The sequence below is a fragment of the Meriones unguiculatus genome (assembly GCF_030254825.1).
Source record: "Meriones unguiculatus strain TT.TT164.6M chromosome 13 unlocalized genomic scaffold, Bangor_MerUng_6.1 Chr13_unordered_Scaffold_28, whole genome shotgun sequence".
Lineage (NCBI taxonomy): Eukaryota > Metazoa > Chordata > Mammalia > Rodentia > Muridae > Meriones > Meriones unguiculatus.
The window spans coordinates 14,850,690-14,873,949 of NW_026843644.1; the positions used below are offsets into that span (position 1 = coordinate 14,850,690).

Genomic DNA, 23,260 nt, shown 5'->3' on the forward strand with positions numbered 1-23,260 from the left:
ACATTAAATCAGAAATGAACTAATATTTCAGAATTACATATATGTATATACATACACATATAAATATACATACAAATGCACACATAATGTCAGCTAATTCCTTAGCTACAATTAGATGAATTGAATTTGAATGTTTGTGTTGATTCATAATGCAGTGAATGAATGATTGAGTGCTCATGGTTATATAAAGGCATGTATGTGTGTTTCTATATGTAAACACACACATGCACACAAAGTTCTGTAAATTTTCGCATCTTAATTATAAAGGCTAGCTGATGCTCAAGCATCCTTCCATTCACATAACTCATACTCAAGCATATCAATAATTTTACAAGGATGTGAGCTAGCATAAATAATTAATAAATTATGGATTTGGACACAAGACATTTCTCTAAGCAATGTATATGAGCTGCCCAATATGTGTTTCAGGAACTGAACTTATATTTCATTTCAAGAGCTATGTGCACTCTTAACAGCTAATCCAGTTATCCAGAAACACATTCCTGTTAATATGTACATATTCATTAGACAGAAACTGCCAAACCAGGGCAGAAAAGAGATCTAAGATAAAAATATTTCCTGTCCTACAAAATTTCTAACGTATAACAAACTAAAATTGCACTAGGATTTTATTAGTTATGTTATAAAGAATGCAACTGGTGAAAGTCCCATTTGATGACATCACTAATGTTTGAAAAGAAAGGCATAAAACAACCCCTAACATTGGGAGTCAAGGGTAAGAGTCACAGTAACAGATTATAATTCACCAATGGCCGAAACATTTTCATGAGAAAATTGAACTTCCTTTTGCAGCTGAATCAGAGTGCATGGGTGTTACTATAAGATTGGAAATATAAAGGTAGAAATAAGTGTGCTTGGAGGCAAGTTTTATGATTGGATACTTGTCTTAAAATCCAACTGTCCCAAAATTCATACAATAAAATAAGTTCTGGCTTTCTGCCTCACAGAAGAGGATATCTTGATGTCCAACACATTTCACACAGGATAGGCAGTAGTGAGTCATAGTTTGGTCACCAAAAAGGGATGTTGAACATTTAGTATTGGAAAGTGTGGTAAGTTGAAATCTCCATTCTACATTCCCACATTAAAACCTCAGAGTTCCTCATAAACAAATGCAATTTCCATAGGTTACGTGTATTTAGCCTAAACTATTTTAAAGTGATGTTCGATACCGTGACCAGTTTTTCTGTGTTGTTTTCAGACTCCTCTATCTGTATGTACACAGAGCTGTGGTCCAGGATTCTGGAAAGTTCTACAAAAAGAAAGGCCGGTCTGCTGTTTTTCTTGTGCATTTTGTCCAGAGCAGCATATTTCTAACCAGACAGGTAGAAAAATAATACTTTTACTCAAACTGCTTGGGAATGCAGAGGGGGAAAGTTAAGAAGTGACCTTGGTGTCATAATGTAGTGCTGTTCCATATGTCTCTAACACTCATCCTTAAATCCATTAATCATTGCTGAAACCACACAATGTGTGAATTTAGAGTGGCAATTCTCATGCTATTGTGTCATATGCACCCTACTTTCAAAAACCAACCTTTGGGTGCACGGAATGACCATCTCAGCTCTTGCAGTGTTCCATGTTATGAGCTCTCCATTAATTGTGAGTTCTCCAGTTGTCCAGGATAGATTTGTATTTCTGTGATTAACAAACCTAATGATTCTTTCTTCAAAGTACCTCCAGGAAAACTACATATCTGATTGTTTCTGAATGCACAAGAAACTGAACTGCATTTACAACACAGTTGTTATTTTCAGTATCAACAATAGAAAAAAGCAAGTCTTTGTAAATGAAAACATGGCTGCCTTTTTAGGGTTGTGGTCAACTGTGTGATAACATATATAAGTAAAATCATATGGAATGAGCAGGTTGCATTTTTATATACAAACACACACACCAAGACAGAAACACATTTAATGAGAAAAGAAAGAGCCTATGTATTTGAGAGTGAATAAATATAAGGTGGGTCTGGGAGATGACTTAGAGAAATGAAAAAGAAGAGGCATAGTGAGGTAATTATATTATTTTTTAAATGAAAATTTTTACAGAAAAATAAAGTCAGAAAGAAAATACAATAATATAATGATGAGAATCTACAATTTATTCTATTATAAAGGCCAATCCTTAGACAACCATAATACAAACAGAATTTTTTATGTATTATTGGAAATGATCAAATGTTGAAAATTAAATGTTCTTTATATTCTAAGATCTAATGCTATCATAGGTTAAATTCCTTGCAGAGTGACAGATGACTTCAATTCCTATGTTAAAAATATATGGAGAGAGCAGAGAGCCTTGCCTTGTCCCTGATTTCAGTGAAGCTTACAAATCAAGCTTACAAAGCTTACAAATGAAGCTTACAGTGAAGCTTACAAATGAAGCTTACAGTGAAGCTTACAAATGAAGCTTACAGTGAAGCTTACAAATGAAGCTTACAAATGAAGCTTACAAATGAAGCTTACAAAGGTCATGAATCAAATACCTAATAGAAGTCCTCAATTGGGATTGATTTGTGTTTCTCTCTGTTTAGGTTAATGTTGGCTAGAGGGTTGCTGTATATTGACTTTACTATGTTTAGGTATGTGCTTTGTGACCCTGATCTCTCCAAAATTTTATACATAAACAGGCATTGGATTTTTGGAATCTATGGAAATGATCATGGAATTCTTTTCCTTCTGTGTGTTTATGTGGTGGATTAAACTGATGGATTTCTATAGACTGAACCACTCCTGCATGCCAGGGATGAAGCTTATTTGACAGTGGTGGATGATATCTTTTATGTGTTCTTGTATTTGTTTTGCGAGTATTTGACTGAGTTTTTTTGTGTCCTTGTTCATGATGGAAATTGGTCTGAAGTTTATGTCTTTTTTGGGTCTTGACTGTGATGTGACTGCGTCTTCATCGAATTAATTTGTTAATGTTCCTTCTGTTTCTATTTTGTGGGATTGTTTGAAGAGTATTTGTATTTACTCTTCTTTGAAGTCTGGTTGAATTCTGAGCTGAAACCATCTGGCTCTGGGCTTTTTTGGATAGGGACTTTTGAAGACTTCCGCTATTTCCTTGGGTAAGATAGGATGTTTTATTTACCTGATCTTGATTTAACTTTGCTAAGTGGAATCTACCATGAAAATTGTCCGTTTTATATAGATACTAAGTTTTTGTGATGTATAGACTTTTGAAGTAAGACCTAATGATTCCTTCGATTTCCATCTTTCTATCACCCTTTTCCTTTTTTATTTTGTTCATTTGGATAGTGTCTTTCTGACTTTTAGTTATTTTGGCTAAGAGTTTGTCTCTCTGGTTGATATTCTCAAAGAATCAGCTCTTGGTTTCGATGATTCTTTGAATCATTTCATTTCTAGTATATTGATTTCAGCACTGAATTTGATTATTTCCAGCCCTCTACTCCTCTTGGCCCTGTCTACATCTTGTTGTATTATTCATGGTCTTTCAGTTGTGTTATTAGATTGCTTATAGGAGATGTCTCAAATTCCTATATGAAGGCATTTAGTCTATCAATTTTCCTCTTAGCACTGCTGGCATTATGTCCCATAAGTTTGGGCATGTTGTGCCTTAATTTTTATTGAATTCTAGGACATCTTTAATTACTTTTTTATTTCTTCCATGACACCTGTTATTGAGTAGAATTGTTCAGGTTCCATGTGTATGTGTAGGCATTTCGCTCTTTCTGTCATTGTTGAGGTCCAGATTTAGAACATGGTCGTGTAATTGGATCCAAGGGATTATTTCAGTCTTATTGTATGTGTTAAGACTTGCTTTTTGCCTGAATATATGTTCAATTTTGGAGAAAATTCCTTGATTTGCAGAGAAGACATATTTGTGTCTGGGTGACCATTTTTTAGGACTTCTATTAGGTATTTGATGCATGACCTATGTAAGCTTCATTATTTCACTGTTTAGCTTCTGTGACAATGATCTGTCACTTGGTGAGAGTGAGGTCATAAAGTTTACCATTATTACTGTGTTGGGACTGATATGTGATTGAAGTTTTAATAATGTTTCTTTTACAAATGCAGGTGCCCTTCTATTTGGGGCATAGTTGTTCAAGATATTGTCCTCATGGTGGATTTTTGTATGATGAGGACAACATATCCTTCACTTCTCTTTTGAATAATTTCATTTGGAAGACTATTTTATTAGATATTAAGATGGTAGTGCCACTTACTCCTGGGTTCCATTTGATTGGAAAACCTTTTTTTAGCACTTTACTCCAAGGTAGTGTCTATCTTTGGGGCTGAAGTGTGTTTATTGTATGCAGCAGAATGTAGGATCTTGTTTCTATAACTATTCTGTTAGCATGTGTCTTTTTAATGGATTGCTGACTCCATTGATGTTGAGAGATACTGGTCATCAATGAATTTTGGTTCCTTTTATTGTGGTGTTATTGCGGATAGTGTATTTATGTGCTTGTTTTGATTTTTCTCTTTTTTTTTTAAAGGATTTATTTATTATGTATACAGTGTTCTACCCGCATGTACACCTGCATGCCAGAAGAGGGCACCAGATCTCATTATAGATGGCTGTGATCCACCATGTGGTTGCTGGGAATTGAACTCAGGAACCTTTAGGAAGAACAGCCAGTGCCATCTCTCCAGCCCAACTTCTGATGTTATCTATATCGTGTATTTCGTGGGTGTAGGTGATCTCATTGGGTTGGAGTTTTCCTTCTAGTAGCTTCTCAAGGTCAGGGATAGTGCACAGACATTGTTTTAACTTAGTTTGTCATGGAATATCTTGTTTCCTCCATCTCTGTTGATTATAAGTTTTGCTGAGTACAGTAGTCTGCTCTAGAATCTGTGGTCACTTCATGTCTGCATGACATCTCCCCAGGCCCTTCTGGGTTTCATAGGCTCTGTTGGAAAGTGTGGTGTGGTCCTAATAGGTCTGCCTTTATATTTCACTTGATCTTTTTCCTTTGTGCTTTTGATATATTTTTTCTTCATTGTGTAGATTTATTGTTTTGATTATCTTATGGCAAGATAATTTTCTTTTCTGTTCTAGTCTATTTAGTGTACTGTAAGCCTCTTGTATGTTTAAGGTTATTATTTCTTAAGGTTGGAGAAATTTTCGTCTATGATTTTTATTAAAAATATATTCCGTACCTTGGAGCCTGGAATCATCTGTTTAGTCTATTCCTATTGTTCTTAGGCTTTACATTTTTATGGAGTCCTTGAACTTTTCTGATTATACGTTTTCTTTGAGAGATAGATCAGTTTCTTCAATTGTATTTTCAATGCCTGAGATTCTCTCCTCCATTTCTTGTATTTTGTAGGTGATGCTTATCTCTATGGTACTTGATCTCTTCCCTACATATTCCATCTCCAGGATTTTCTGTGTGTTTTCTTATTGATTCAAATTCCATTTCAATAATTGAATATTTTTAATAATTTCTTTCACCTGTTTAATTGTGGTTTCTTATATATGATGGCCTCTCTTTGTTTGCCCTCTATTTCTTTGAGACATTTGTTCTTTTCTTCTTTATGCGTCTCTAATAACTTCATAAACATAGATTTAATGTCCCTTTTCTGTGTTTCAGCTGTATTAGAATATCCATTGCTCTCAGGGGTGGGTTCTGGTGGAGCCAGGATGTCCCAGTTTTTGTTGACTGTGTTTCTATACTGGCCTTTGGCCATCTGGTTCTCTGTAGACTTACCTGTTTCTTCCTGGAAACTGTACCAAAGACTGGATCCTCCTGCTTTTGGAGTTTAGAGTAGTATTCAGGAAGATGTCAAATGTACAGTTGCTCAGGAATGGATACTGGCAGTTCAGATGCCAGCATCTTGAAGGGCAGGACACATGGCAGTGTATAGACACATAAACATGTAGGGACTGGTGAACTGAAGGACAAGGGTGTGCATGCACTGGAACCATGAATTTTAGAGTGCAGGTACTGGTGGTCATCTTCAAGGGGCAGGTGCCTCAGGTTGTATCCGGGGGATTCCTCAGAATAAAGCTGGGCTGCTGCTTACAGGCCTGCCCCAAACTGTGATCCCTGTACTCAGATTCCTCTGAGCTCTGCCTTCTTGGATCTGCCATCCCTGTAATTTTATTGTTCACATGGTGTCCACAGGGTGACCAGTAAACAGTAGCTTGGTGGCTTAGATGCTCTCCCAGTAAACCTGAAGCTGCCCTACAGGGAGCAGAAGAGATCCAAATTCTGACTTCTAGAGCAAAAAGTTCCTGGATATGGGGATCCAAACTCACTGGAGTATATGAAGGGGCAGGTGGCCCAAATTTTGTTACTCCTGATTCTGTGAGATGGCCACAGAGGGCCTGTATCAGATGGACTCCATTTCTTGGATGACCTGTTCAGAACAGGAAGCAGCAAAGTTGATTCTGTGGATCTGGCCACCTGTCCATACACTGGTCTCAGAGTCTCTGCATCTCTGCCCCTCAGATAAGGTGCACACTGGTCTCCACCATTTTGGATTCTCCTTGTTTGAACTTTCATCCTTTTCTTTTTTGGTGGGAGCCTTTTGTAATTTTTTGAATTTACACTTGGGTCTATTTAGGTCTAATTAGGTTGCTGAATTGTTGTTGAATTCAACTTTGACTAATGGTTGCTTGAACAAATCTAAAACTTATCCATCTCATGACCACTTTTAAGCTGACTAGAATATAGTATGTTTTAAACATATTTCCTTAGAATATTCTGAATTTCGTTGAATTCTGTAATAAAGTTTTTCTGTAATTTCTGATCCTGTTAATTTGAGTACTCTATTTTTTCCTTAATTTACTTGAGATATAGGTCTGTCAATTTTCTTTATCTTCAGAAAGAGACAGCTCTTCCTTTGGTTAATTCTATGTATTGTGTTCTTTGCTTCTGTTTCACTCATTTCTATTACAAAGCTATTATTTCTTTTTATTATATTATTAATTAATTCGTGTACTATCACAGCATCTGCTCACACCTCTCCTCTCAGACCCTCCCAACCCAATGTGCCCCTCCTCCCTTTCTTTCCATAAAAAGAAGTCCCCCATGGATATCAACCAGCCTTGGCATATAAAGTTGCAATAAGAATAAGCACAACTTCTGTTATTGAGGCTACACAAGGCAGTCAAATTAGGTGACAAAAGAGTCAGAGAAAGCTTTGGTCTTGCTCTTAGGTGTCCCCATAAAGACAAAGCTGCACAAGTGTTATATATGTGCAAAAATCTCATATCTGTCCCTTGCATGCTTTACTGTTGGCAGTTCATTCTCTGTGAGCTTGTGCCAGGAGCCTTTCTGTGGGGCAATCCCGAGCATGGAAAGGAGAGGTTTTTGCCTACAGGGTGCTCCAGAGAGCTGATGAGGTGTCAACGATGAGAGGGAGTTAGTCAGCTGATGTGGTCAGTGGAATCTAGCAGCTGACTTATAACATTAAGACCTTTCTTTGGCTCTGACTTATTGTTGACAAGGCTCTTCTTGTTTGTACAAGTTTCACAGTACAAACACAGATTAATGATTATACAAGTGGTACAGAATGGGTGTTTGATTTTTTTTTCATTATCCAGGGATAAAAGTTCTGTTACAATTTAAAAAGTACACACAAAACATATTTGATTATCATTATTAGCCCTATAACTCTACTTTAAAGAATCCAAAGAATGTCTCCTTCACAGAAAACACATTTAATATGTGAAAGCCTGCTTTTAGGCTGGTATTGTTTGCACTATGAGTGTAGTCCAGAGAAACAAAAAATACTTTAACTGGTCTTTTTATGCATAGCAAATACAAAGAAATATCTCCTTTTACTATATGTGTCATTATCTATGCTACAAACTAGAAAAAGTTTATTTAAGTCAATCTTATTTACTAAGTTTTATTCCATCAGGAGTGTATCCTCTGTGAACTTCTATCTTTAAACTACATTTTCAGGGAGCTCTAAGCCTATAATAAAAGATCTTAAACCTATACATGAATCTCCAGGCCTCACAGGGTATGCATATTACATTTGTTTACCCTGCACCAATATAATATTTAGGGGCACATACCCCAAGAAAACTCCTGAAATAATGGTCTCATCTCTCTATCTGCTTAACTCTGCTTAACAATTTTCAGGGCATAAAGAAGATTTTCAAACAGTGGACAGATAAAGTTAAGTTTAGTATTTTCATAAGGCTCAGGTCTCATTAGGGCTGGCTGCATCGTCTTCCTTTATGACCTAGTAAAGTTGCTCCCTGTTAAGGGAAGATGATCAAAGAGCTTGTCACTGAGTTAAATTCAGAGGCAGTCCCTGTTCTCCTTACAATGCAGCCAGCTCTGACAAGACCTGATAGGCTAGGGTTAGAGGGAAGGGAAGGAAGACCTCCCTATCAGCAGACTTGGAGAGGGGTATGGAAGGATATGAGTGTGGGAAGATGTGGAAGGCATGAGCAAGGGTGCTACAGTTAAGATACAAAGTGAATAAACTATAAATAATTAAAAATACCTAATTAAAAAAGACTCAGACATAATTTTTATGTAGAAAAAAAAGAACAGAAATTGAATCAAAGTGCAGAAAGTCCCCAGTAATGTAGCAAACAATTAAAAAAAAACCAGAAGTTAGTCATAGAACAATTGTAACAATCTCAGCTTTGCTGGAATAGCATCAAGGAACTATACTGGCAAATGACTCTCAACAATTTCAGTGAATATGGCTCTGTCATTCTCCCTTTGTGATAAAACATTTTGGTAGATTTATGGTATTTATGACATGCAGGTCATTTTTCAGTCTTCAGAATATTACTGGAAGAACAAGAGTGAAAATTAGAACAATTCCCAGGATTATTCTGGAATTAGTAATGAAAGACAAAGAGTCCTGTCCTGAGTCAAAGGATGTCAAAGACTATAGAAATTTATTTGAAACTTCCACAGCTGAGATAGGTAATTATTGGTCTGAGATTATAGCTGGAGTTTGTTGATGCAAGGGCTGTATATTTACCACCAAATCAGAACTGTTTCATGGGTCATGGAGGTGAGACCTAACATATTCCCATGTTACCTTAGAAAAATTATAGGAGTGGGATAACAAATATCTACTGAAACAGTGAGTAACAAGAAAAATGAGAAGAATTCATGATGGTGGAAACAATGAAGTATATTTATACATTGATGTCACCAAAATACAATGTACACATACTTAGAAACTCAACGTGTAAAAAAAAAGATTTGAAGGCTCACTTGACAGTATTACTTTATCTGAATAAAGTAAAATAGATTTTACTGTCCTTGAGAAACAGTGATAAGCTGCTGAGAAGAAAGCTTATTTTTGATTAAACAAGATAAACAGTAAAAATGTGAATTATAAAGATTTCATGTACTTGGCAGTAACAGGAAGCAGAATATACCAGAATACACACATCACTGGAAAACACTTTAAATGTGCAACAAATAGATATTTATATAAGGTGAAATGTTGATCCAATTTCTCCATACAGACCAGCAGGAGTGCATCACTTGCCCAAGTCATGAGTACCCAAACCCTGAGAGAAACAACTGTCTGCCCAAGGCAGTGACCTTCCTTTCATTTGAGGATCCTCTGGGCATGGCGCTGGCATGCACAGCTATGTGCTTCTCTGTCAGCACAATTGCAGTTTTGGGAGTCTTTCTCAAACACCGAGAATCAGCCATTGTTAAGGCCAATAACAGGACTCTCAGCTACACCCTGCTCATCTCCATCCTCCTCTGCTTCCTCTGTTCCTTTCTCTTCATTGGACGCCCGAACACAACCTCCTGAATACTGCAACAAATAACATTTGCATTTGTGTTCACCTTGGCTATTTCCACCATTTTGGCAAAAACTATAACTGTAATTCTGGCCTTTAGGGTCATGAAACCAGGGAGAACAATGAGAAGGTTGTTTGTCTCAGGCGTCTATAATGCTGTCATCCCCATCTGTGTCCTGATCCAATTTATTCTCTCTGGAGTCTGGCTGGGAACCTCACCTCCTTATATTGACACTGATGAACACTCTGTACATGCTCATGTCATCATTTTATGCAACAAGGGCTCAGTTACTGCTTTCTACTGTGTGCTGGCTTACTTAGGGACCCTGGCCTTAGGCAGCTTCACTGTGGCTTTCCTGGTAAGGAACCTGCCTGACACATTCAATGAGGCCAAGTTCCTGACATTCAGCATGCTGGTCTTCCTCAGTGTCTGGGTCATCTTCATCCCTGTCTACCAGAGCACCAAAGGCAAAGCTGTCGTGGCTGTGGAGGTCTTCTCCATATTGGCCTCTAGTGCAGGGCTGCTGGGGTGCATCTTCTTCCCTAAGTGCTACATTATTCTCTTAATACCTGATAAAAACTCTTTGAGATGTATTAAAAATAAAAAATTATCATTTTGATATATTAGTTTTCTTTTTACTAATAAAACCTATTAGTATACTAAAATTAAATTATTTTAAGTAACTTTTAAGTAACTTTTTTAAGTAACTTAAAGTAACTTTTTTAAATAACTTAAAGTAACTTTTTTAAGTAACTTAAAGTAACTTTTAAGTAACTTTTTTCTTAAATGTATATTTAAACAAAATAAGAGCCCCTCACTTTGTAGAACAATCACAGACATTCTATTTTAGAATAGAAGCTGCTGCTGAATACACATTTTAGTAAGTTATGCATGTTTTTTATTAATTTTTGGACAATATACATATTCAAAATGTAATTACATGATAGTAATTGAGATAAATAGTGCATGAACAAATACTTGTTTTCTATGTTATTTTGTGGAGTATACAGGGCTTTCGGTGATATCTGAGATTTTTCTATAGACGAGGCATGAAAATCAATTTCTGGAAAGGGGTCCATGGTGTGTCTTTTTTTTTTTCCAGAGATGAGGACTGAACCCAGGGCCTTGTGCTTGCTAGGCAAGTGCTCTACCACTGAGCTAAATCCCCAAACCCTCCGTGGTGTGTCTTTTAAACAGGTTGAGCCATTCCAGAAATCAAAGTAGAGAATTTTCTAAACAGAAATTATAAATCTGCTGCCTGACTCTGCTCTCTTTTCTTTGACATACGTAAAAATGACTTGACATCCCACTCTACAAGTACTTGCTCAGTCACCTTCATTGCTATTCTGTCCACAATAGATAGGAAATGAAAACTCATAAATATGTTTATCATGATAAATATCATACATATAAAGAGATGTAAGTAAAAAAAAATAATTTAGGTAACCCATATCCAGAAGACAAATATCTTTCATTCTCTACTCTGGGGCATCTAGCTCCAAATGTTGATTTGTGAGTATTCATCATGGAATAACTATAGAAACAAGAAGGCATGGTGGGTAAGCAATACAATGGCAGATACAATTGATCCGATTGGGATAAACCAAGGGAGGTACTCTAATTATGAAGGACGATAAATATAAAAGAAGGAAGTGGGTGAAATAATAGCAAATTTTTTAAAGAGTTTTAAGCAATCATACTGTGAATTATCTACATAAAATCCCTATAATACATGTAAGTCCATTCATGAATATAAACATGTTGCAATCTAGATATTTTCAATAATGCACACAGATAAGTATAGTTCACCACTGACCAAATTTTATGCTACTGCTATCTAACCTGAAAACTACAGTCCATTTCCAGCCTGAAAAGATGTTTTTTGTTCGGTCTGAAATACCTGAAAATAACATGATACAGGAGGAACTAGGAAAATGAAGAGGTGCCATGCTCACTCCTGAAAGTTGAATTTCCACCAAGTGTCAGATTCTTGGAGCATAACTTTATAGTTATTCTCAACAATATATAAGACATTATTTTTCAACAATACATAAGACATTGAAGACATGGCATGCATGCTTGTGGGTACTCGTGTTCCCCTTAACATTCACCATAGTCCACCTAAAGAGGAATGTACACACCAATCCAGGCATACACCTTTCACTCTCCAATGCTAACCTTCCTACAATATTTGCTGGTGCGCTGGTGGCACAAATTTCATGGAAGTGACCAATTAATATTTGGTTGAGTTTCAGGAGGCCCACTCCATGAAAAGGAACCTTGATCCAACATGGCTTGGGTGGCCAGGAGCCTGCATCTACACAGGCCAGAGACATCAGAGAAATGTAAATGCTATAGTTGTGCTAAAGGAGCACAGCCATAATCACAGATCGATGCCTTACTCAGCCATCATAGAAAACTTCTTCCTGCAGCAGATGGGAACAAATACAGAGACCCACATCCAGTTGATTTGCAGACAGTGAGAGGCCTTGGACCATTCCACCCTAAATGAGATGTCTCCAGCCATTCCCTCCCCTAAGGGCTCAAGGAACTCTGTGCAGAGTGTAAGCACCAGAGGGGATGAAGGACACGAGGGTAACAAGGTCTTTTAAACACAGCAGGACCAACACACATATGAATGCACCCTGACCCACAAGCTAGCTTTCTATCACATTCCCCTGTTGTGGCTACCTTGCCATGCCACAGGGGAAGAGGATGCACTGAGTCCTGATACGACTTGATATGGTGGCATGGGTGGGTGGACACAGGGGAGGGGTGATCCCCTTCTCTGAGGAGACAAGTGAGGGGTGATAGGGGAAACAGGGAGTGTAGAACTAGGAGGAGAGGAGGGAGGGGTCTATGACAGGGATCTACAATGAATCAGTAAAAATTAAAATAATAATAATAATAATAAATGATGGGGCTGGAGAGACATCACATAGTTTAAGAGTGCAGGCTTGTCTTCCAAAGGTCCTGAGTTTGATTTCCAGCACCCATGTGGTGGCTCACAAACATCTACAGTGAGATCTGGTGCCCTTTTCTGGTATGCAGGCAGAATACTCTACAAATAATAAATTTTCAAAGAAAAAAAATAATACACCATGGATCATCAATAAAGTTCCCCCTCCCTCCAAAAAGAACACTCACTAACTCTTTAAATTATACTAATAATAAATTTTAAAGTTAGTTTTCTCCAAGGGGCCACAAACCAGACTAACCAGTTAGCCCCCTGAGCAGCAACAGATGGCAACAGAAAAATTCAAGGGTATATTTGTGGGTTGTCAAGGCTACCTGGCAGAGTGACACATTTTAATATTTTATTAAATGTGGGAGATATGTGATGTATATAAAGTTTGGAAATGTAAAAATGTGATAATTCCCCCCCCCCCCACGCAAAGAGATAAATGTACCATCTGCTTCATTGTTCTCACTTTAGGAGCCCAAGCCTGAAACCCCAGCATTCAGAAGGCTGAGACAGGAGTATCATAAGTTCAAGGCAGGCTTAAAAGCTGCTGTTTACTCATCCATCCAGTTTGATCAGCTAAGGCAGCATACAGCTTCCTAGTGGTCATAGGTAAGAAATAGTTATCATCCTGAAAACACAATGATAAATTTATTTCACCACTTGGTGACGTGAGCTCTTGAGATGAACTCAGCAGTATTTGTTCAAACTTATGTGTGACCATAGTAAAGAATCATTAAGACATTTCTTAATGTCTTATACATTCATTTATATTTTAGAAAATTTATGGAACATGAGCTAAAACAAAGTGGGACCAGGGTTGGGCTCAGATAACAAGAACATTGGTTGTTCTTCCAAAGGTCCTGAGTTCAATTCACAGCAACCACATGGTGGCTCACAACCATCTATAGTGAGATCTGGTGCCCTCTGGTGGCTTGCAGGTGTACATGTAGGCCAAACACTGTATAATGTATGAATGAATGAACAAATAAATAAATGAATGAATAAATAAATAAATAAATCAGAAGAAAGGAAGGAAGGAAGAATGAGTGAAATAATGATGGGACCACCAACAAATTAATACCATAAATTTCTTCTTAAAAATGTGTCTGGCAATGTGATCCTCCTGCCTCTGCCTCCTGACTGCTTACCCTACAGGTATGTTTGCTCATACACCTAGCCTAGAAATTTCAGTTCAGATAACATAGTCTGAAGAAGAAGCCCATTTTTTTTTTGTCAAATATCACCAAATAATATTGAAATATTGATGAGAAACAGCAATTGAAGCAGTTGAGGCAGGAACATGCAAGATGCTGGAATAGATATTTTAAAGTCTCAGCATGCTGGAAAGAGGATTCTGTCAGGTTTGATCCAGCATCTCCAGTGTCCAGTCCTTTTGTTCTGCACACATATAATTTCTCACAAACATCATACAGTTCTAAAATTATGAATGTATGAAATGTGCAGGATGAAACTAAACTGTAAGCCAATTTTATCTATGCCAATTTAAATAATGGCATAATGAAAATTTTGAAGATATTATAGCCAAGGATTTATTGGCCATGTATGGTTGATGTTTTGACTGGAGACATTATTTTTTATGTCTCAGTCAGGTTGAGAGTTGTTTCCATGTAAAGGGATCAGCAATATAAGTTACCATTATTATTGAACATACAATCATTATCACGTTGAAATAAAAACAAGGTTGGATAAATCAAAGTATCTTTTTTGGAGTCTTGGATAAGTGTTGCATTAGGCCAAGCTGCTACCTATCTCCTGAGAGGTCTCCCATTAGAGAGACAAGCTGGTTGCTTTGAGCAACAGAAAAGGAATGTTTTAGGTAAACTTTATATAAACTCCTTTTTAATTTAGAATTTAAGCATACCCTAGGTATCCTGTACCTGTTTAAAGGTTTAGGCCTAGGTTTTTATATATGCTGTAGCTATTTGTCCTATCCCCCTTTTTATATAGAATGGGGAGTTATGCCTTTATAGCCAAACTTTATTTAAACTCCCTCTTACCTTTAGCATTTAAGCATACCACAGGCATCTTGTACCTCAGTTTTACATTGGTTGTGACTATTTCTTGGCTTGCCCCCTTTTTTTACACAGGATGGGCCTTTGTAGCCAGACTTTATATAAACTCCCTTTCTCCTTTAGCTAGGCATCTTGTACCTGGATTTTTACATTTGTTTGGGCTACCTTTGGCCTGCCCCCTTTTTGATATGGAAGGAAGGAGGGAGGAAGGAAGGATGGAGGGAAGGAAGGAAGGAAGGAGGGAGGGAAGAAGGGAGGGAAGGAAGGAGGGAATGAGGGAGAGAAGGAAGGAGGAAGGGAAAGGGATGGGAGGGAAAGAAGGAGGGAGTGAAGGAGGGAGGGAGGAAGGAAGGATGGAGGGAGGGAAGGAAGGAGGAAGGGATGGGAGGGAAAGAAGGAGAGAGTGAAGGAGGGAGGGAGGAAGGAAGGAAGGATGGAGGGAGGGAAGGAAGGAGAGAAAGAGAGAGAGAAAGAATTCCCAGGCTGCCCCATTTCTTGTGAGTTATTTCGAGACAGGGTCTCTCCGTGTGGCCCTGGCCAAGTCTCGGACTTGCTCTGTGGACCAGGCTGGCCTCGAACTCACGCATCCCCGAGCTCCAGAATGCTGAAGGAACCTACTCACCACCCTCCCCTCCCATTCCCTCTCCTCCCTCCCCCAGCCAGCAGCCCCCACCAGGTTTGGACTCACTTGGCAGTGTAGATGCGTTCGAAGGCTAGCGTCCCGGTCCTCTGGAAGCTCCTGCCATTGTGGGTCTTGCTCTCGTGTTCCACCTTGTGGGCGAAGAATGCTGCTGGGGGGTGGGGCGGGGAGGTGAAGAGAGGGTCACAGTCAGACACACTCCGGGGGTGGAGGTGAGGACGGGGGTCTGACCTATCAAATGTCTCCCCAAGACTTTAAGATGCTTTCTGGATTCTGGAGGCCGAGGAGGAGGATAAAGAGAAGTACGAGGAGAATGAGGAGGAGGAGAAGGAGGAGAAAGAGGAGGAGAAGAAGGAGGAGGAAGAGGAGGAGAAAGAGAAGGAGGAGGAAGAAGAGGAGGAAGAGGAGGAGGAGGAGGAGAAAGAGAAGGAGGAGGAAGAAGAGGAGGAAGAGGAGAAGGAAAGGGAGGAGGAGAAGGAGAAGGAAGAGAAGGAGGAGGAAGAGAAGGAGGAGGAGAATGGATGAATGAATGAGTGAATGAATGAATGAGTACACAGAGGGCTGAAGGATTTGCACACAGGGTCAAGTCCATCGGTCCTGTTGCACGGAGCCCAGAGGGAAGGAGCGGATAACACATCATTATCATTATAACATACTAATAACATGTTAAGTTGGTTCTGTATACTGTCACATAGCTATCCTTGTTAATCATTTCATAAATTTTTGTGATAGAATTTTGGGGAATTGTAATCCATATTATTACATCATCTGTAAAGAGTGATAGTGTTGGTATAATGTTCAATCAAATGCTGCTTTCTCCCCCCCCCACTCTCTGGTTTCAATCTAGATATTGCATTGTGATACTTACCATAAGCATACTGTGTAAATTGCTTGTAAACAGGCCAAAATAAAACAACTAGCCACAATGTACAATGGGAGGATCCAGAGGACAGGAAAGAGGGGATGGGCCAGAGGTGAGTGGGAGGAGAGCTGCGAGAGGAGAGCTAGGAGAAAGAAACAGGAAAGAGAGATCTTGGAACTAAAAGCAAGTATAATGTGGGAAATCTAAATGTTAGGAAACTATGAGGGCTTGGAGGTTTAGGATGGAGTAACAATTGCCCAGCATTGTGTTCTAGGTTAACTAAATAAGCCTAGTCTCTGTGTGGTGATTTGGGTATACAGCTGTTTAGGATAAACAGCAAGCTTTACCAGAATATATATCAATAGTAAATATTAAACACCATCTACAACATGATAGTTTGAATTCTACTTTCCCTATTTATATTCCTTTACATTTTTTTAATTGCCTAAACTAACACTTTGCACAAAATATTGAAAAGGAGTGGGGGTGGTGAGCATAGATGACAAACTTCTGATCTGAGTAAACTAGCCTAAACCTTTTCTCCATTAGTGATGATTTGGATGCAGGTTTCTCACCTATACCTTTATTGTGTTGAGAGGTGTTGCCGCTAGCCTTACAACTTTTGAAACTTTTATGATAAAGGCATTTGGATTTTTTCACAGATTTTTTTTTGTTTTTTTGTTTGTTTAAGCTATCGGGATGTTCATGTGATTTTTTTGATTTTTGTTTATACGTCATTTATGTGGTTTTCATATTTATTGACTTATGCTGTGCCATATCAGGGATAAGCAATTTGTTCAGAGTGGAATTCAGAAATGAAAAATCAGAATTTAAAGGGGAGACCTAACAACAGACACTGAGGAAATCCAAACAATCATTAGGTCTTACTACAAAAGACTATATGGCATAAAATTTGAAAATCTAAATGAAATGGACAGTTTTCTTGATAGATTCCATCTACCAAAATTAAATCAAGATCAGGTAAATAGATTGAATAGTACTATCTCCCCCAAGGAAATAGAAGCAGTCATCAACAGTCTCCCTTCCAAAAACAGCCCTGGGCCAAATAGATTCAGGGCAGAATTCTACCAGACCTTCAAAAAAGTGCTAACTCCAATTCTTTCCAAACTATTCCACAAAATAGAAGCAGAAGGAATATTACCAAACTCATTCTATGAAGCCACAGTCACCTTGATACCTAAACCACACAAATACCCAACAAAAAAAGAGAACTTCAGACCTATCTCTTCTATGAATATTGATGAAAAAATACTCAATAAAATCCTTGCAAAACAAATCCATGAACACATCAAAGATATCATTCACCATGGACAAATAGGCTTCATCTCAGGCATGCAAGGATGGTTCAACATATGGAAATCCATCAGTGTAATCCACCACATAAACAAATGAAGGAGAAAAACCACATGATCATCTCCTTAGATGCCAAAAAGCATTTGACAAAGTCCAACGCCCATTCATGTTTAAAGTCTTGGAGAGATCAGTGATACAAGGCACACACTTTAACATAGTAAAGGCAATATACAGCAAGCCTATAGCCAACATCAAACTCAACGGAGAGAAACTTAAATCAATCCCACTGAAATAAGAAACAAGACAAGGCTGCCCACTCTCCATATCGCTTCAACATATTACTTGATGTCCTAGATAAAGAAATAAGAAAACTAAAGGAGATCAAGGGGATACAAATCAGAAAGGAAGAGATCAAAGTGTCATTATTCACAGATGATATGATAGTATACACGAGCGACCCCCAAAATTTAACCAGAGAACTCCTTCAGCTGATAAACACCTTCAGCAAAGTGGCAGGATACAAAATCAACTCAAAACAATCAGAAACCCTCCTGTATACAAAAGATAAAAGGGCTGAGAAAGAAATAAGGGAAACAACACCCTTCACAATAGCCACTAATAATATAAAGTACCTTGAGGTGACTCTAACCAAGCAAGTGAAAGACCTGTTTGAAAAAAAAAACAAACAAACAAAAAAAAAAAACTTTAAGTCTCTGAAGAAGGAAATTGACGAAGATATCAGAAGATGGAAAGTTCTCCCATGCTCATGGATTAGTAAGATTAGCATTGTGAAAATGGCAATCCTGCCAAAAGCAATCTACAGGTTCAATGCAATTCCCATCAAAATACCAACTCAGTTCTTTACAGATATTGAAAGAAAGATTCTCAGCTTCATATAGAGAAACAAAAAAACCCAGAATCTCCAAAAAAATCCTGTAAAAAAAATTGATCATCTGGAGGTATCTCCATCCCCAATCTCAAGCTGTACTACAGAGCAATAGTAGTACAGGTAAAAACTGCATGGTATTGGCATAGAAACAGAAATGAGTATCAATGGAACTGAATAGAAGACCCAGAAATAAATCCACACACTTATGAATACTTGATTTTTTACAAAGAAGCCAAAACCATTCAATGGAGACAAGGAAAAAAGAATGGAATTGGGAGGGAATGAGGGAGTGGGATACAGCTGGGATACTGAGTTAATAAAATATAACTAGTAATAAAAAATTAAATTAAATTAAAAAAGAAATAAAGAAAATAATTCAAAGAATCAAGGAGACTAAGAGCTGGTTCTTATAGAGAATCAACAAGAGAGACAATCATTAGCCAAACTAAGTAAAGGGCAGAGAAACTATCCCAATCAGCAAAATCAGAAATGAAAAGGGGGACATAACAACAGCCACTAAGGAAATCCAAACAATCATTAGGTCTTACTACAAAAGTCTGTATGCCACACAATTTGAAAATCTAAATGAAAGGGACAATTTTCTTGATAGATTCCATCTACCAAAATTAAATCTAGATCTGAATAAACCTATATCCCCCAAAGAAATAGAATCAGTCATCAAAAGTCTCCCTTCTACTTGGTTTCAGCTCAGAATTCTACCAGACTTTCAAAGAGCTAACTCTAATTCTCTTCCAACTATTCCACAAAATAGATATAGAATGAACATTACCAAACTCATTCTAGGAAGCCACAGTCACCTTGATACATAAACCCCACAAAGACCCAACAACAACAACAACAAAAAGAAGAGAACTTCAGACCTATCTCTCTTATGAACATTGATGCAAAAATACTCAATAAAATACTTACAAAGCAAATCTAAGAACACATTAAAGATACCATCCACCATGTCCAGGCTAGAGCAGTAAAACATCTAAAGGAGATCAAGGTGATACAAATCAGAAAGGAAGAAGTCAAAGTATCACTATTCACAGATGATATGATAGTATACATGAGTGGACCCACAAATTCTATCAGAGAACTAGTACAGCTGATGAACACCTTCAGCACAATTGCTGGTTAGAAAATTAACTAAGAAAAAAATCCCAAGTCTTCCTGTGTACAAAAGAGAAGTGAGCTGAGAAAGAAATTGGGGCAACAACAATAGTCACCATATAACATAAAGTACATAGTCACAAATAACATAAAGTACATCGGTTTAACTCTTACCAAGCAAGGGAAAGATCTGTATGAAAAAAACTTCAAGTCTCTGAAGAAAGAAATTGAAGAAGATATCAGAGATGGAAAGATTTTCCATGCTTATGGATCAGTAAGAATAACAGCAAAAATGGTCATCCTACCAAAAGAAATCTAGAGATTAATGCAAATCCCATCAAAACAACAACACAATTCCTTACAGACTTTGAACGTACAATTCTCAACATCAAATTAAAAAATTAAAAGAGAATAGTTAAAACAACCCAGTACAATAAAGAACTTCTGAAGTTATCTCCATCCCTGATCTAAAGTTATACTATAGAACAATAGTAATAATAATGGCATAGTACTGGCAGAGAAACAGACTTGTGGATCAATGGAATTGAATCAAATACCCAGAAATAAACACACACACCTACAGACAGGCAGGACTAAGTCCAGAAATTTATACACTGAATCCCCACAGTGTGTCCTTCTCCTCATCAAGCTACTTAAGACCTCCATCCCATGGTACTACAGCAGAGCATCTCCACTTCCACTCTCAAAAGACTACCATATAAGTGTTCTGTTTGAGAGAAAAATCCTGCTTTTGGAAATGCCTGTCTGTTCTCTTTTAAGTCCATATCAACTGCATCAGTCCTGATCTAACAGACACTACAACATGCACTGAGGAAAGCAGAGAATCATAGGTTCCTATTTTAAAAGTCTTCATTCAACTAAGCATTTAAATGCAAAAAAATAAATGGGTAGAGTTCTAAATGTATAAAATCTAACAACATTAAATCAAGATGAAATAAATTATTAAAACACACATAACAACCAAGATAGAAATGGTAATTTAAAAATCTCTCAATTAAAAGAAAAAAAAAGAAAAGCCTAGGTCTAGAGATTCAGCATGAATTCTACAAGAGTCTCAAAGAACTCATTGCAATACTCATCAAAGTATTCCACATAAGGGAAAAGGAAGAAACACTTCCATATTTGTGTTAAGACACCAGCAGCTTTATCTTGATTACAAAAAATCAACTTCTGAAAATTAATAACACAACCTAATATTGTGTTAACTAATTAATAAGTCATGTTATAAAGAACTTCTATACAGGTACTCAGTTATCCGTACAAGAGAAATAGTCACTTACCTAATACATTATGACTGGAAGCCACGATTACAGATTATGTCATTATTAATGTCAAATATTACTGATTCCCATAATACTAATTATATAGTATACAAACATTCACATTTTATCTTTTATTTCCTTATCATTGACTGAATGAAAAGTTCAATTTACTTGCTCAACAATCATCTTGATATCCTATTTGAAGGTGATTTCCAAGTGTAAACGGGGCCTAGTTTATATCTTGTTGGTTTAAAACCCACTTATCACTAACACGTTGAGATACGGCCCAGACTCATGAGCACTGTCTGTGTTCTAAAATTTAATGATGGGAGCACAGTTTTGATTTCACCTTCATCAGACCTTACTAATAATCAATAATCTGTGAAAACAATTAGTTTTCAGTTACTGCTGACTTTAGGACAGGCTATTTATTGTCCACAAAAGGATTTTCTTATGGTCTTTTGTCATATAGATTGTATTTTAGGTGAAACGGTTGCTTTGGATGTGATGCCATACTCTATGTCTCATGGCATTGGACATATTCCATGAAATCATAAAAATTTTGATTATTGAACTTGCTATGTTTTTTTCATTGTACATTATTTTTTATTTATTATTTTTATATTAATTACAGTTTGTTTACTTTGTGTCCCAGCTGTAGCCCTCTCCCTCATTCCCTCCCAATCCCACACTCCCTCCCTCATCTCCTTCCTGCCCCTCTCTAAATCCACTGATGAGAGAGGTTCTCCTCCCCTTCCATCTGGTCCTAGCTTATCACGCCTCTTCAGTGCAACCAAGGACCATGAATGGATATAACCTAGAACCCCTGCCCATATATAACCCATCGCAGCTCAGTATCCAACTGGGTTCCCTAGTTAGGGGAACAGGGACTGTCTCAGACATGAACTCAATGGCTGGCTCTTTGACCTTCTCCCCAAGGGAGGAGCAGACTTGCTAGGCCACATTAGAGGACATTGTAGTCAGCACTGAAGAAACTTGCTATATTTTTACACTATGTATACAGATATCTTAGAGAATTTCATCTCATACTAGGAAAATATTTGTTGAAAGACATTCAAATTTAATGTCTTCAAATGAGTGCTTTCAGTCCCCAAATCATGAAAGATACAAATATATACACATACACTTTGACAGAATCTTTTTTCCATTTTAATTTCTACTTTCAACTATAAGATGAAAACGTTTTATTGGCTTGACGGCAGTGAATTACTTACGAATAATATAAAATCCTGATGCTTCCCTTGCTTATGAGTGAGGCTTACCTGACATGGAAGAAGGCAGTCCATGTTTCTGTCTTCTTTAGGTCCCATTTTAATTTTGCTCAACAGCATTTTATGGAGGGCATGGGACACTGCATGCACTTCATTCCATATGGAATAGCTGGGCTCAGAAACGGTCACCACATCATTTTCTTCTGGTTTAATCTCTATAGAAATTGGGTATGGGTCATGATTTTCACATAGCAAAGCAGGGGGTAAGCAATCAAACCTGTCAATCCAGAATTTATGGAAGTAAAATCCCCTGGGTACTGGGAGAGTGTAGGTGACTAGAGAAAGTTCATTATGACAGGGATAGCTCTTGCCTTTGAATATGAGACACTTCCTCTGAAAAAGTTCATCAAGTCATTCCTAGCTGATACAGACTCTAAATAAAATGTGTTGGTTTGCCATGTTCTACACCTTCCTTCTGGTTGAAAATATTTTATTTACCATGTGGAAAAACTGCAGTTACTTATATGATGACAGAATACCTGCACATTTACCTATGTATGTTGGTTCAAATTCAGCAAATCAACAGCAAATAGTACCCAAGTTTCAATTAGCTGCCTGTTTTTCTGCACAACCACACAGAACTTTCTTTCTTCCTTCCTCTCTTCCTTCCTTCCTTGCTCCCTCCCTCCCTCTCTCTCTCTTTTTCCTTCCTCCTCCATCTCTTTTTCTCTTTGCCCATATGTATATGCCTTTAAACCAGCTGAGGTGGCCAGATCCTTCTGTACTGAGTCCCCAGCACCCTAACATTTAAGCCCAGTGCACCTTACCTACTCAACCCCCAGCCCCCCCTTGCTCGTGCACAGGCGGGCCAGCAGAGGGCGCCAGAAAAACATATATAAGGTCCTGCACAGCCTTTTCCCTGGGCGTGGTGCACCCATCTCCCCCAGAAAGCATGCATGACTGGTGGGAGCAGAGGACTGTGCTCTCTTCCCGCCATCTCTCTGCCTGCGGTTCCACCCCGTGCACGAGCCGCTCGGGGACTCCAGGAGGATGGATGGAAAGCGAAGAGTGGACAGAGGTGGGAGGCGGGGAACCCCAAAATCCCTCCTACTCCCCTTCCTCCCCTCCCCCACTCCACATGTGAGCAGGACTATGAGTCCATAACTGCTTGGGATAAGAAGATTGCTGACCTG

General features: G+C 38.0%; 1 pseudogene; it reads left to right on the top strand.

Moving 5' to 3' along the window:
* The first annotated feature begins 1,237 nt into the window (after nt 1-1,237).
* On the top strand, nt 1,238-10,334 carry LOC132650616 (vomeronasal type-2 receptor 116-like; annotated as a pseudogene).
* Nucleotides 10,335-23,260: the final 12,926 nt, after the last annotated feature.